Source organism: Aotus nancymaae, unplaced genomic scaffold, assembly GCF_030222135.1.
Source record: "Aotus nancymaae isolate 86718 unplaced genomic scaffold, 86718_ANA_hifiasm-v0.15.2.pri h1tg000020l, whole genome shotgun sequence".
NCBI classification, from domain to species: Eukaryota; Metazoa; Chordata; class Mammalia; order Primates; family Aotidae; genus Aotus; species Aotus nancymaae.
Window position 1 is genome coordinate 26642448 of NW_026988432.1, and position 12981 is coordinate 26655428.

The 12981-nt window shown below is 45.2% G+C and overlaps 1 long non-coding RNA gene across 1 annotated transcript; it reads left to right on the plus strand.

Moving 5' to 3' along the window:
* Window positions 1-2565: 2565 nt before the first annotated feature.
* LOC105725282 (uncharacterized) lies at window positions 2566-12681 on the plus strand. Its single transcript, XR_001109255.3, has 3 exons — window positions 2566-2633; window positions 3847-3910; window positions 12570-12681. It is a non-coding gene; the product is annotated as an uncharacterized LOC105725282 (long non-coding RNA).
* The last annotated feature ends 300 nt before the right edge of the window (window positions 12682-12981 follow it).

The window sequence follows — 12981 nt, forward strand, 5'->3', positions numbered from 1 at the left end:
TCTCTCTTGTCATTCATGAGACCTTAGAAGTTCTGACTATTAAGCCAGATAAAGCCAGGGAGAGCTGCAGAATCCAAGCAAATGTATTTTGATGGATTCAAATGGATTCATAGATTGTAGGGAGTACATGAAGAGAATTCATAGTAGCATCAAGTACATAGGTAGTCAAATCCCATCAGATGTCTGCCATGCTGGTTTTGGGTTAGGTACACAATCATTAGACTTAAGAATGAGGTAATGTATAACTTGAATTCAAGCGACTTCATCATCTGTCAAATGATCTGAATTCAGGATCATCTCTCAAATGTACTTAAGGTTAATCTGTTAGTACTACTTTACTAATAAATGCATATTGCAAAAGAAATATTCCTTTATGTTCCTAATGTTAAGAAAGCTAGTTTGTTCATTTTATATGAGTTGAGTTAATTTGAGCCAGACAAGTGATGTCACAGTGAGTTAATGTGTCACCAAGATTGTTAGGAAAAATCAACTTCCTATGACAAACGTAGCTTAGAACTTCAAGTGAACAAACTCTGTTATGTACAAGAGACATCCTCTGTAATACATTTATATAAAGCAAACATATTAGTCTTAAGATTATAAGCCAAAATCTTTGGAACTACAAAAATAAAACTTTCAATATTACAGCAAAGATCATTGGCCTTTTCTAGCAAACTAGATGAGATTTCAACTCTGATGACAAGATACAGCCCGTGGGTAGAATTAGCTTACATGTTTTTGTTCACAGTTGTGTAAATATACACTTTTATTTTCCTTTTCTACCTAATGAGATTTAATGGCTACGTCAGGACTTATTTTTTCAGAGCACCTGTATCAACAATCTCTCATTTTTTTAGGGCTGTTCCTGAGCAGTTGCTAATAAGGTCTTGGAAACTCTGCTTTCCCCTACATTTTCTAACCAAAGCTAATTCAAGATTTTGTAGTTTGTAATCTGTTTCCACAATTCCATTGGAAGGCATGAACTTAGATTCCCATTGGTGTGGTAACTGCAGAAGATGGCTCTGTCACAGTTTTTCTTTTCTTTTCCTTCTTTTTTTCTTTTTTTTTTTTTAACGAGATAAGAGTCTTGCTTTGTTTCCAAGGCTGGAGTGCAGTGGCACGATCATAGCTCACGGCAGTCTCGAACTCCTGTGCTCAAAGGGTCCTTCCACCTCACCCTCCTGAGTAGCTGGGAGTACAGATCCATGCTACTGTGCCCAGCTAGTTTTTCTTTTTTGTTTTTTTGTTTTTGAGATAGGCTCTTACCATCTTGCCTAGGCTGGTCTCCAACTCTAGGGCTCAAGCAATCCTGTCCTCCCTCTTCAGCCTCCGAAAATGTTGGGATCGTAGGTGTGAGCCACGGTGCCTGGCCTTTCATAATTTCTGATCTCAAATCCTACCAAAACCTCTAGTCAATTTGCAAAATGGCCCAGCTGACAGAAACCTGAAAGTTTGCTTGAAATCCCTATAATTGATTAGAATTACTTGATTGTTTCCGTAGTAGGCACTGTGGCATTATGTGTCTTCCCCCGAAAAGAGATAAATTGAGGTCCTCATCACTAGCACTGCAGAATGTGACCTTATTTGGAAATAAAGTCTTTGCAGAGCAAGAAGTCAAGATGAAGTCATTAGAGTGGGCTCCAATCCAGTATGCGTGGTATCCTTATAAAAATGGGAAATTTGGACGCAGACATACACAGAAGGAAGTTGATGTGAAGATGCACATAGGGAGAAAGCCATGTGAAGACGGAGGCAGAGACTGAAGTGATGCAGCTGCAAGCCAAGGGAAGCTGAAGATTGTGGGCCACCACAGAGCCAGGGCAGGACAAGGAAGCATTCTACCCAGAGTCTCAAGGGAGCAGGGCTCTGCTAATACCTTGATTTAAGACTTCCAGCCTCTAGAACTCTCAGAGAATAAATTCCAGTTGTTTTAAGCCACCCAGGTGTGGCTCTTTGTTATGGCAATTCTGGTGAATATTTTAACCCTGGGGAGATTTAGAACTGAGAACAGAGATTATGAAGCATATGAAACCTCTAGTATGACTATTGTGTAAAATCAGGGAATAATTTGTGTGTATTAGCATTTGCCTTAGCCAGCATTCACCCTGGAAAGGAGAGCTGAGAGGAAGCTCAGGGGCAGGTAGCTTATCCAGTAAGGGATATAGAAAACAGGAATAAAAAAATAAAACTGGGTGCATAATTGACTTGGTCATTGCTACGGGCAACTGAGGCTCCATCCTTCTGGGCACTTCTGAGGAAACGTGGAATGAGCCTCAGAAAATTTGTCTGCCAGAAAAATGGAAGAGGAGAGCCTTTATCCTCTGGCTTTATTCCCTCACTGGATTTCCCCTACAGGGTGTCATATCCCGCACACTTCTGAGGTCTCTATCTTTCTCCCTCGCTCCCTCCTCTCTCTCTCTCTCTTTCCCCCACCTCCTCTCTCACTGCCTTGCTCCCTCCTCTCTCTCTCTCCCTCCCCACCCCCCTCTGTATGTATGAATGTAGAGCAGTTCCCAAGGAGCTCTTTGCCATGGCATCTGAGTGTCTGAGAATTACACAGGTACAAAGCAAAAGACTGAAGCTGAGAGGTGCTGTCAGGCCTCACCTTACCACAGGAGTGATTAAAGCAAAAGGTAGGTTGTGAGGGTGTGAGGGTTTGAGGTAGGACACAAGTGGTGTTGTATTAATTCATTTTCACGCTGCTGATAAAGACATACCCCAGACTGGGTAATTTACAAAAGAAAGAGGTTTAATTGCACTTACAGTTCCACATGGCTGGGGAAGCCTCACAAACATGACGGAAGGCAAGGAGGAGCAAGTCACATCTTATGTGGATGGCAGCAGGGAAAGAAAGGATGAGCTTGTGCAGGGAAATTCCTCTTTTTAAAACCATAAGATCTCATGAATCTTACTCACTATGATGAGAACAGCACGGGAGAGACTTGCCCCCATGATTCAATTACCTCCCACCGGTCCCTCCCACAACATGTGGGAATTTAAGATGAGATTTGGGTGGGGACACAGTCAAACCATATCAAGTGTCCAAAAATATTTGGAGAATTTGGCTAGAGTCCTAAGCAATCAATTTAAATTTTAAGCTGAAAACTGCAAGAGACTTAGTCTGTGAATAGCATTGGCACATTTACAAGAACTTCATCATTGTATTTATAAACTTGATCTAGTAGATTTGCAAGAATCACTTTAGTACTTGGGAAAGTTGGTTAGCTAGATGAATGAATTACTTTAAAAAGGGAATTTATTATGGGGGGTTTATACACACAGAAAAAATAGTCCAAGGATTTTAAGTTATAAAAATCTTCTTAAAATTATTGTAAAATTTGAAAGATTTATAAGTAGAATATTATTCTAAATTGAACTTAAAAACATAGGGAAAACTAAACCTCTGAATTTGTTTCTGTAATAATGAGAATATTAGCTTTAAATACCAAAGCAGATTCTGAAGATTATTTTTCATGCACAAAAAAGCCATCCCTAAAGACTAAAAAAAAATATGGTTGTATCTTTGAATAAAATTACCCTTTCCTACACTGTTCATATGAAAGTGGGTTCTTAAAAAGGGGGTCAAATACAATAGCCCCTCTCTTATTCAAGGCAGATATGTTCCAAGATGTTTCATGGGAGCCTGAAACTTTGAATGATACTGAACCCTATATATTCTATGTTTTTTCTATTCATACATATGGATGATTTAATATATTAGGCACTGTAAGAGATTAACAACTGTAACATAATAAAATAGAACAATTTATAATAATATACTATAATAAGAGTTTTTTAAAACTTATGAATTGTTTATTTCTGAAATTTTCTATTTACTCTTTTCAGACCATGGTTGATCCTGGGTAACTGAAACCACAAAAGGTGAAACTAAATAAGGGGAGACTATTAGGTAAGATATTCACTTAATTAGCAACTTAAATTTTGTATCAGTTAGAGTTCTTTGGTTTCAAACAAAGAAATCAATTTTGGCAAAGCAAAGAAAATTTACTAGAAGGATTCTAGTAAATTTCACAGATACTCAGTGAAAAGGATAAGAGTCAGTCTCTGAAATGGAGAGGAATCAAGTCTGCTCCAGGAGTATAAGCAAGGTATTTGGGCTCTGTATTAGGTAGGTTCAGTTGCAGGTATGAGAAGCTACTCTGGCTCTTGTCAGCAGAGAAGGATTTAATACAGGGAGTTGGGTGCTTACAAAATCCATTCAAAGGCTGCAGAGCAGGCTGTAGACCATTAGAAGACTGACCTGCTGAGGGTATGCTAACTCTGCCACTGCCAGAAAGACTGAGGTTGAGGAAACTGCTTTCCCATGAGCTGTCCTCCTTCTCCCACTACCCTCACCTCTTATGGTAACATGCAGTAGAGTCAGTCTTGTGAACTGGGGCCAGCCCAGCATCCTCAGCTGGAGCTTTGATTTTGTCCTGGTGCTTCTACTGCTGCACAACTGCCCCAATGCCCAGTCATATAAAACAACAGCCCCATTATGATGTAATAGATTCTGTGGGTCAGGAGTTCAGATAGTGTTTGGGTGGAAATGGGTTTCTCTGCTTCATGGTGTCTGGGAATACTTGAACAAAGAGGGCTGGAGTCATAGGCAACTTCTTTGCTTACAATTCTAGTGTGGGTCTGAAGGCTGGGCTTAGCTGGAGCTGTCAACCAGAGCATGTATGCATAGTCTCTCTGTGATGGTGTCTTAGGGTACTGAAACCTTTTACGTGGAGGCTCAGTTCTCCAAGTGCACAGGTTCCAGTCAACAAAGTGGAAACTGCCTGGTTTTTTTTTTTTTTTTTAATGACCCAGCCTTGAAAGTCACACAGCATCACTTCTGCTGTACTCTATTGGTCAAAGCAGTCACAAGCCCACTTAGTGGAGGGGACTTGGACACCATCTCTTCATGGGAGGGGTGTTAAGAATTTGCAGCCATGGTTTAAAACTACCATGGTTTTATTCTTCCAAGGTGTAACATTCCCAGGTTATAGTACCCTTGTCTCCATTAATCTCGACTGCCCCAGTAGCTACAAATCGAAACCCACCTATAACCATGTAGCTGGAGGTTCTTAGCTAGGGTGAGTGGCTTATTATGATATTGATCCTTTCAGCCCTTGGGACTGAGGGGATTGTGGGGTCCTGGGTCATCTGGATGATCTGGGCTGGTCCCATCTAGCCAGAGTGATCTCATCAGTCACTCTGATAGGTGATATGCATTTTATCATTTTCTTCATATATCTCAAGGTGAAAAAAGTTTGGGTGCACTGTGCTAGACCATTAGATTCTTGCAGGTAGGAACCTTATTTGCTTTTCTCCATTACTATATCCCTAGGGTTCCTGACACATAGCAGGATTCAACAAACTGAATGAATGAATGAATTTGTTCCAATATTCATAGGGTGGAAGCAGCCGTTGTGTCTCTGCCTGTCTTTGTCTGTTAGGGAAGGACCATCTACAGGAGTTACCAGGAATGTTCTAAAATAGTGGGCCACTCTCCCCACCCTAAGTCCTTGGTTCCAGGGAGCAAGTTTCCTTTGTCCCTTTATTCGAGGGTTCAGGGTTCTCATAGTTGCTTGGAGTTCCACTAGCCAATTGGTGCCTCCTTAGGCTCTGATCAGCTGAGAAAGCAGAAAAAAAGGGAGTTTGGAGGGGAAGAGAGACAAAGTCGAAGCACCGCAGCCGAAAAGGCTCTTCCTGCCTCCCCCCACCCTGCTGTAGGCTTCCCCCAAGCCTCTGAGCCAAGGCCTCCAACCCTGGGGTTGGGCTCTAAAGCCCAGCCCAGCCACGGACCAGCTATCTGGTTGTAGAGAGAGCACCGAAACTCCTGCCCTCAGAGTTCTCTTCTGGAGCCTGCCTCCCTCATAGGGCTATGTTGAGGTCACAGTGGTGCCTACTCTGCAGGCTCTGAAGTCCTCAACAGGAAAGAAGGTGCAGTTGTCTTTAGTTGCTCTATGGCTATATATTTATCTCTGTTTCCCCAGCTAGGCCCTGGGGGACAGTAGACCTTCACTCCATATTTGTTCATTGAGAAAATAACTGAACTGATTTTTTTTTATTGAGATGAAGTCTTGCTGTGTCGCCAGAGCAATCTCTGTTCACTGTAACCTCTGCTTCCCAGGTTCAAGCGATTCTCCTGTCTCAGCCTCCCAAGTAGCTGGGATTACAGGCATGTATCAGCATGCCCAGCTAATTTTTGTATTTTTAGTAGAGACGGGGTTTTACCATATTGGCCAGGATGGTCTTGATCTCTTGACCTTATGATCTGCCCACCTTGGCCTCCCAAAGTGCTGGGATTACAGGCATGAGCCACCGTGCCCGGCCTGAAGTGACTTTTTAATTGTCCTGGTTTTATAGGCCAGAAAACAAAGGCATAGGAATAGAGTGGTCTGACTTGAGCTCAGAGTGACGGGAACAGTTTCAGACTGACACTTAGTGAATTGCCAGCTGTCTTCTGGCCTCCAGACATCCTCATTTCTTTCTTTTTTTTTTTGAGACAGATTCTCGCTCTGTCGCCCAGACTGGAGTGCAGTGTTGCGATCTCAGCTCACTGCAAACTCTGCCTCCCAGGTTCAAGCAATTCTTCTGGTTCAGTCTCCCAACTAGCTGGGATTACAGGTGCATGCCACCACACCCGGCTATTTTTTGTATTTTTAATAGAGATGGGGTTTTACCACATTGGCCAGGCTGGTCTCGAACACCTGACCTCAAGTGATGTGCCTGCCTTGGCCTCTCAAAGTGCTGGGATTACAGGCGTGAGCCACCACGCCTGGCCCAGATGTCCTCATTTCTTATTGTCCATGTCAGCTGGAACAATGAGTCCCAAGGATCAGATTCCAACCATGGCTGGCACGGAATGCAATCTTTAGAAATTCAGCCTCCTCTTCTCCTAAACTCAATCTGTTCCTGCTCATACAGTTTCTTCCCTGATTCTGATGGAAGTTTGTCTTCATGGGCCAAGTCCACAAGTCAGGGTGTTGGAGGCAAGAGTGGATGTTTCTGAACTAATTGTGCAGGGAAGAGGTGAGCCCACACTGCTGGAGAGTGAGATGGCTAACACAGACTTCTCCCCGCAGGTGCATAACCCCAAGGGTTCGTTATCTCTCCCCATCCCAGCATCTCCAGTTGTCCCACTTGGTGGGTACATTCTTCATATGTCCATATATATACATATATATATATATATAAATATATATATATATATATATGTATATATATATATATTTTTTTCTTGGCTCCTAGAAGGGGATTGTCAGGAAGCTGGTGGGGAGTGTGCTGTTAGAGATGCTCATTAGGACAAATAACTCATGGGGGTAAGTAAGCAGAAACCAATTTGAGTAACATTCTAATTCATAGGAAAACAAGCCCCTAGGTAGCTTGTGGCTGATTAGGTAAGTGGCAAGCATGATGCCACTGTTCCGGACATAAGTCTCCACCTCTCTGGTGTCCCCACTCCCTCTCCCCTTCTCTTCTTTTCCTTTTTCATCCTCCTCCATTGCCTCCCTCCCTTCCCCTCCCCCACCCCCTGCCCCTTTACTCTCAGAGTAAGCTGCATTCCTTGCTTTCTCTCCATCACTCTTGGGGGCATCTTCTCTGGTTTCCAAGGCCACCTTTTGACAGGTGACAAGCATCTCACAGGGGAAAGAGTCTCTAGTGGTAGAACCTCCTTCCCCACCTTGTGGGTGGGTTTTTTTTTTTTTTTTTTTTTAATGTTTGGGGTCATTTTGCAGTCCTCAAGTCATATCCTGGAGAACCTACCTATTAGGCTGGCAGTTCAGAATTCAGCTGGGTAGACGATGTGGGGAGGTGGGAAATGATGAGATGAGGTTAGCTTGGTTCAGAAGCAAGTCTGGTCTGTGTTATGAGCCTGAGGGGACCGACCACTGCTCCTTCCAGCTTGGACCACATGGTCAGCAGACATGAGACAGGATGCTCCTCCCGCTGGCTCCTCTGGAGCCTGATCTCATTATCCTCTCCTCTGGCCTTTGCAGCAGCTGCTGGCTGCATTCTCTGCAACTCCTGCCTCTCTCCCTGCCTCCCCCAGCCTATTAGTCCTTATACTTCCTGGTAATTCTATCTCCAAGCATTTGATCCAATTTGGGGGTTCATGGCTTCTAAGAAGTGGCAGATGGAAGGCATCAGAATCCCCGCGAGTGATGAATTGGCTTGGAACTTTGCCTGTGTCAGACTGGCGATGCTCAAAGCATACTAGTAGCCATGGTGGGTAAGTTGCAGCCGGCCATCCAGGGGTATGTCAACTGTCGGGGGCCGGTGAGAACGGCACGTCTGCCGGGGTCTCTCGACCTGCAAGAGGGTCCCAATACCTGGAAGAGAGAGTGCGCGGAAGAAAAGAAAAGACAGGACAGCTGGAGTCTGGAGGGCTGGCCCTAAAACCAGCAACTTTATTGTACACTGAGTTAGTATATATATCTTTTCCTACCTCATTTTACAGGAACATTCTTTGGCCCACTTCATTTACATAAGCATTCTTAGTCCCATCTCAATTATCAGAACAGATGCCATTATCTTGATAAAGGGAAGAGAAAGCCATCCGGCTACAAGCTTAGGCAGCGGAAAACACACAATGGGTACAATCAAGTCGCATAATGGGTACAATCAAGTCACGGAGGTGGGTCTCATTATCAGGGTGAGGAAACCTATAGTTAAAATGTTAATGATCTATGCAAGTCATCAGAGAGGCGATAGACCCATTAACTTTGCAAATAGCAGTCACAGGAACAAGCATGGGACCCAACAATAGAGGGTAAACAAAGTCATAAAACTAGCCCAGAGCAGGTACTTCAAGAAACAATGCCTAGTAAAACCACACAGCCTTCACCTAGCCTTTTAGGTCAGTGGACCAGAAATAGGCTTCTGCAAACTCAAACTTCTATTAAATCTCTCTTTCACTGGTCTCGACTGCTTCCAGGGGGTGAGAAACATGTCCGGGCTCAAGCTCCATTATGGCGGGGACACCGAGTGGTCTCAACGCTGGAGCGATCCCCACAGTCAACCTTAACTCTCCTTTTTGAGTAATCCTGCACACTGTGTATGCGTTTAGGACTTTATAATGTGTTGCACTTCTAGACCTGCCATCCCAATGGATCAGCTCAATCATGAGATGCAGACGAGGCAGGGTTCCCACTTCCTGATGACATGCATGGACAGGCAAAGGCTCAGAGAGGTGAAGGACTGGCCCATGGTCAGAGACTAAGACCTGGATCTCACGTCTCTTGGACTAGTGATCTTGCTGCCACACACACGTACTCCAAACCTTTGTCTTAGTCCGTCTGGGCTGCTGTAACAGACTAGGTGGCTTGTAAACAACAGAAATTGATTTCTCACAGTTCAGACGCTGGAAAGTCCAAGATCGAGGCAGGTTTGCTGTCTGGTGAGGGTCTGCTTTCTAGCTCATAGACAGTGCCTTCTCAGTGTGTCCTCACATGGTAGAAGGGGCTAGGGGTCTCTCTGAGGCCTCTATGATGAAGGCACTAATCTCATGTATGAGGCCTCTGCCTCCATGATGTAGTCATCTTTTATAGACCTCACTTCCTAACACTATCACCTTGGGGGTTAGAAATTCACCATAAACAGGACATCAACATTCGGACCATAGCAGCCTTCCATGCCATGTGTCTGCTTCCCCAAAGGCCGCTCTCCAGGACAGTGAGTCCACTCTCCTTTCCTCAATCCCAACCAGGTGTCACTGTGGGCCTCCCATGCTGTGTCCCCCAACCTGAAGACCAAGCCCCTGCTTCCCTTCAGGCCACTGTGGATTTCAAGAGTGCTGGCCAGGGACCCTCTGGTTATCTGCTTTGCAGCCATACAGTCCCAGAGTCTCCAGTTCTGTGCTCACCTCCCCCTCAGCAGAGTAGAGGCCATTTTCTGACCTGTCCTGAGACTTGGCCCTCTCCCTGGCCCTCCCCTTGACACTAGTTCAGTGGGTATTTTCCAACATCCTTTTAGCTTCATGATGTATCCAAAAATAATACACCTCCTCCTGTGATTTCCAACCATGACCCTCTCTGCTCAGTGTGCTGGGGTTTGCATTTCAAAGCCCTAATTAAAATTGCTTAACTTCTCATAGTTTACACTCCCTGCTGTCCTCCCCAAGGCTGGTTCGGAACAACAGCAGCACCAAGGTAGTGGCTCGTGGTTCCTTTAACAGCTGGTTGTTTCTTCTGCTTGCCCCGCTTCCCCCATTCCCACACCCCAGAAGGGAGGAGCCAGGGGGATGGGTTACAAGATCAAGGAAGCTCTGGGCAGGTGACACACAGTCGGGCAGTGTGCTCCTGGTGGAAATCTAGAGTGACTTCTCTCTGAGCGGCTTTGTCCTGCGGTGTTTCTCAGTGGGATGTCATGATATGAGGAGTGACAGTGGCAGCCTGGACTTTGGTGCAGCTATCAGCCCTCAGGGCTGCAGTGAGAATCCTCTCCCTACCCTCTACCTTCCTGATGGGACACCTCATTCACCTTCTCTGGATTTCTGCAGTTAGTTTTAGCTTAGAAGAATAGAGTTTTACTTTGTGCATTGTTTCAGCCCCCAAAGTGAATGTATTTAGCCTTTGTCTTGGGTAGTTTACATGGGTGAATTTATAGATGATGTGAGAAACCTTTCTGCTGTGTAATACACGATTCTTACATTATTAGCAGGGCATCCCTGAACTGAAAGTACAGCTATTAACACCATGACCTCTGACAAGTGAGGGTTTGTTGCCAAGTCCCTGTCTGATTGTTATTAACCTATTATATTTTGGTTCCCAAACCTCTAGTGCTGCAAGTCATGTAAACAACCATTGAAAATGACATCAGACCTTCCAGGAAAGGTCAAAGGCTGCCCCACATTGGTGGGGTGCGTAGTAGCCATAGGGAAGGTGGACCATTTCTGTCTCCCAACTCTTTCTTGCCATCGCTCTCACTTTGATCCAAGTGAAGCAGGAGCGGCCTTGAGAAAGATTTTTCGGACACCGAACTAGAAAGGAAGGGGTTTTATTAATACGGCCCAGGAGCAAGGCTTTATGTGTTGTCCAAATGGCCAAGCTCCCCAAAGAGCAGCTCTGCCTTTATATAGGCTTACACTCTAGATATTACACGTGAAAGGAGGGATCTTAGGTTTACAGTTTTAGAAATTATAAGTGAAAGGGTCTTGGATTTACAGTTTTAGAAATTACCTATGAAAGGGTCTTGAGTTTACAGTTTTAGGAATTACATGTGAAAGGTTTCTGGTCTCCGGATGGAGGAGTGGGGTGGGGGTTTGATCTTATTTAAGTAAAAACAGAGTCTTCCAGAGAGATTTCCTCACACCACGCCTGCTATCTTATAGGAAGGTGATTTAGGAGGCGCCAGTCAGCCAGCCTTTTCTTCTATTGAAATGCAGTGTGAAGTCAAGGGGGAGGTGAACCTAGATGCCTGGGTCTCCTTCCTCACCAGGGGTGGGGCTCTGGAGGTTTCCAGCCTGGCCCTTGGCAGTGTGGCACCTCCTCAGGGTGACTTTAGGGCACTCGGGAACAGCCATTTAATAGTTACCTAATATGCACATTTCCTCAGATGGAAATCACTGCAGGGTCCTGGATTCCGATCTGTATCTGCATATGCAAACATCCCGTGGTAACCCTCCTTGGGCCTTCCTCTTGTTAGTAACCTGCTGCTGATTCTGATGGTGAAAGCCTGGCCCTCTTGGGCTAGTCAGCAGCACCTGATCACTGGCCAGTATTTACGGTGGTGCTGAGACCCATTTGACAGCAGATGGGCCCGAGCTGGCTAGAGAATTCACAGCTTGATTTAGATCTGTCAGCCCAGCCTACTCCCACATGCCCAGAGAGTCCATTCCTGGGATTCCAGGTCATGAATACTAATGGCAGGTCTGTCATCTTGCTGGTCTATGCAAATGAAATGCCTCCTCCAGGCTGGGCTGACCCAGGTGAGAGAATTAGCCATACAAAGACCCTGAGGTGATTGATTTTGGCCAGGGACTACCACAGAGAGGTGTGAAAAGAGAAGAGGAAAAAATTACACAAAGCAGCTTGGAGGTTTTCCCAGCAAGCAGCCAGAGGTGTTAACAGCAATCTGCTCAGATCTGCTCTGGCCATTGAGGCGGGATTTCTGCGTTGCCTTATTCTTGCATTGCCTTCTGAAGCAGAGCTGTGTGTTGGGGCTGGAGAACAGCAGGAGAGCTGCAGGATAATCACCCTCACAGCTAGGCTGGGGCTCATAAAACTTCAACAGCAGCTTCACAGAGCCTAATCCTATAACCCCAGCAGGCTCTCCCACCCTTCCTCTAGAGAAAAGCCACTGAGTGACCTCTTTCTTACTTGCACAGCAGGGACTCTGGCCTGAGCCCAAGGAGAGGGAGGCAGGTCTAGGTTTGCTTGGGGCCTGGTGGAGAAGGCCCTGCTAGGAGTCCATTTGCCCCAGGAGACCAAGCCCCTCCTCCCTTTGCTTAAGGGAAGCGAGCCTTCAAGCAAAAGGAGGAGGCAGGAAAAGGGAAAATCGCAGTATTTATAGAACTTAGAGCTTCGGCAGCCACAGGAAGGGGCTCTGAGTATGGCTTCTCTCTTATGCCCCTGCAGTCACAGCAGCTGCCATGAGAACATCAGGTCCCTGTGGCCTCCACTGCAAGAATGACCTCTCTGAGCCGGAGCTTAAAGGGGGACTTGGAGTGGCCAAGATGGCTTCTCTGCTACACAGGTAAGGTGTCCCTTGGTGACTTTAGAAATTATTGGAGAAGAAACTGGCTAGGGCTGAAAGTCTTGTAACATCAGGAGTTCAAACAAAAACTTTAGACAAATTAAATTTAGCAGAATTATAGGCTGAAAGCAGAGGGAAATAATTATTTGATTGGCTGCAGGCAGGTATTTGTCTTGTTTGGGTATGATCTGGTGGCAAGTCCCCCAGTTAGAGGTTAGTTGTCAGTTTCTGATTGATCACGCTTAAGTTTCATTTTGTTGTTGACATTAGCCTTTGTTTGTTTATGTAGGAACC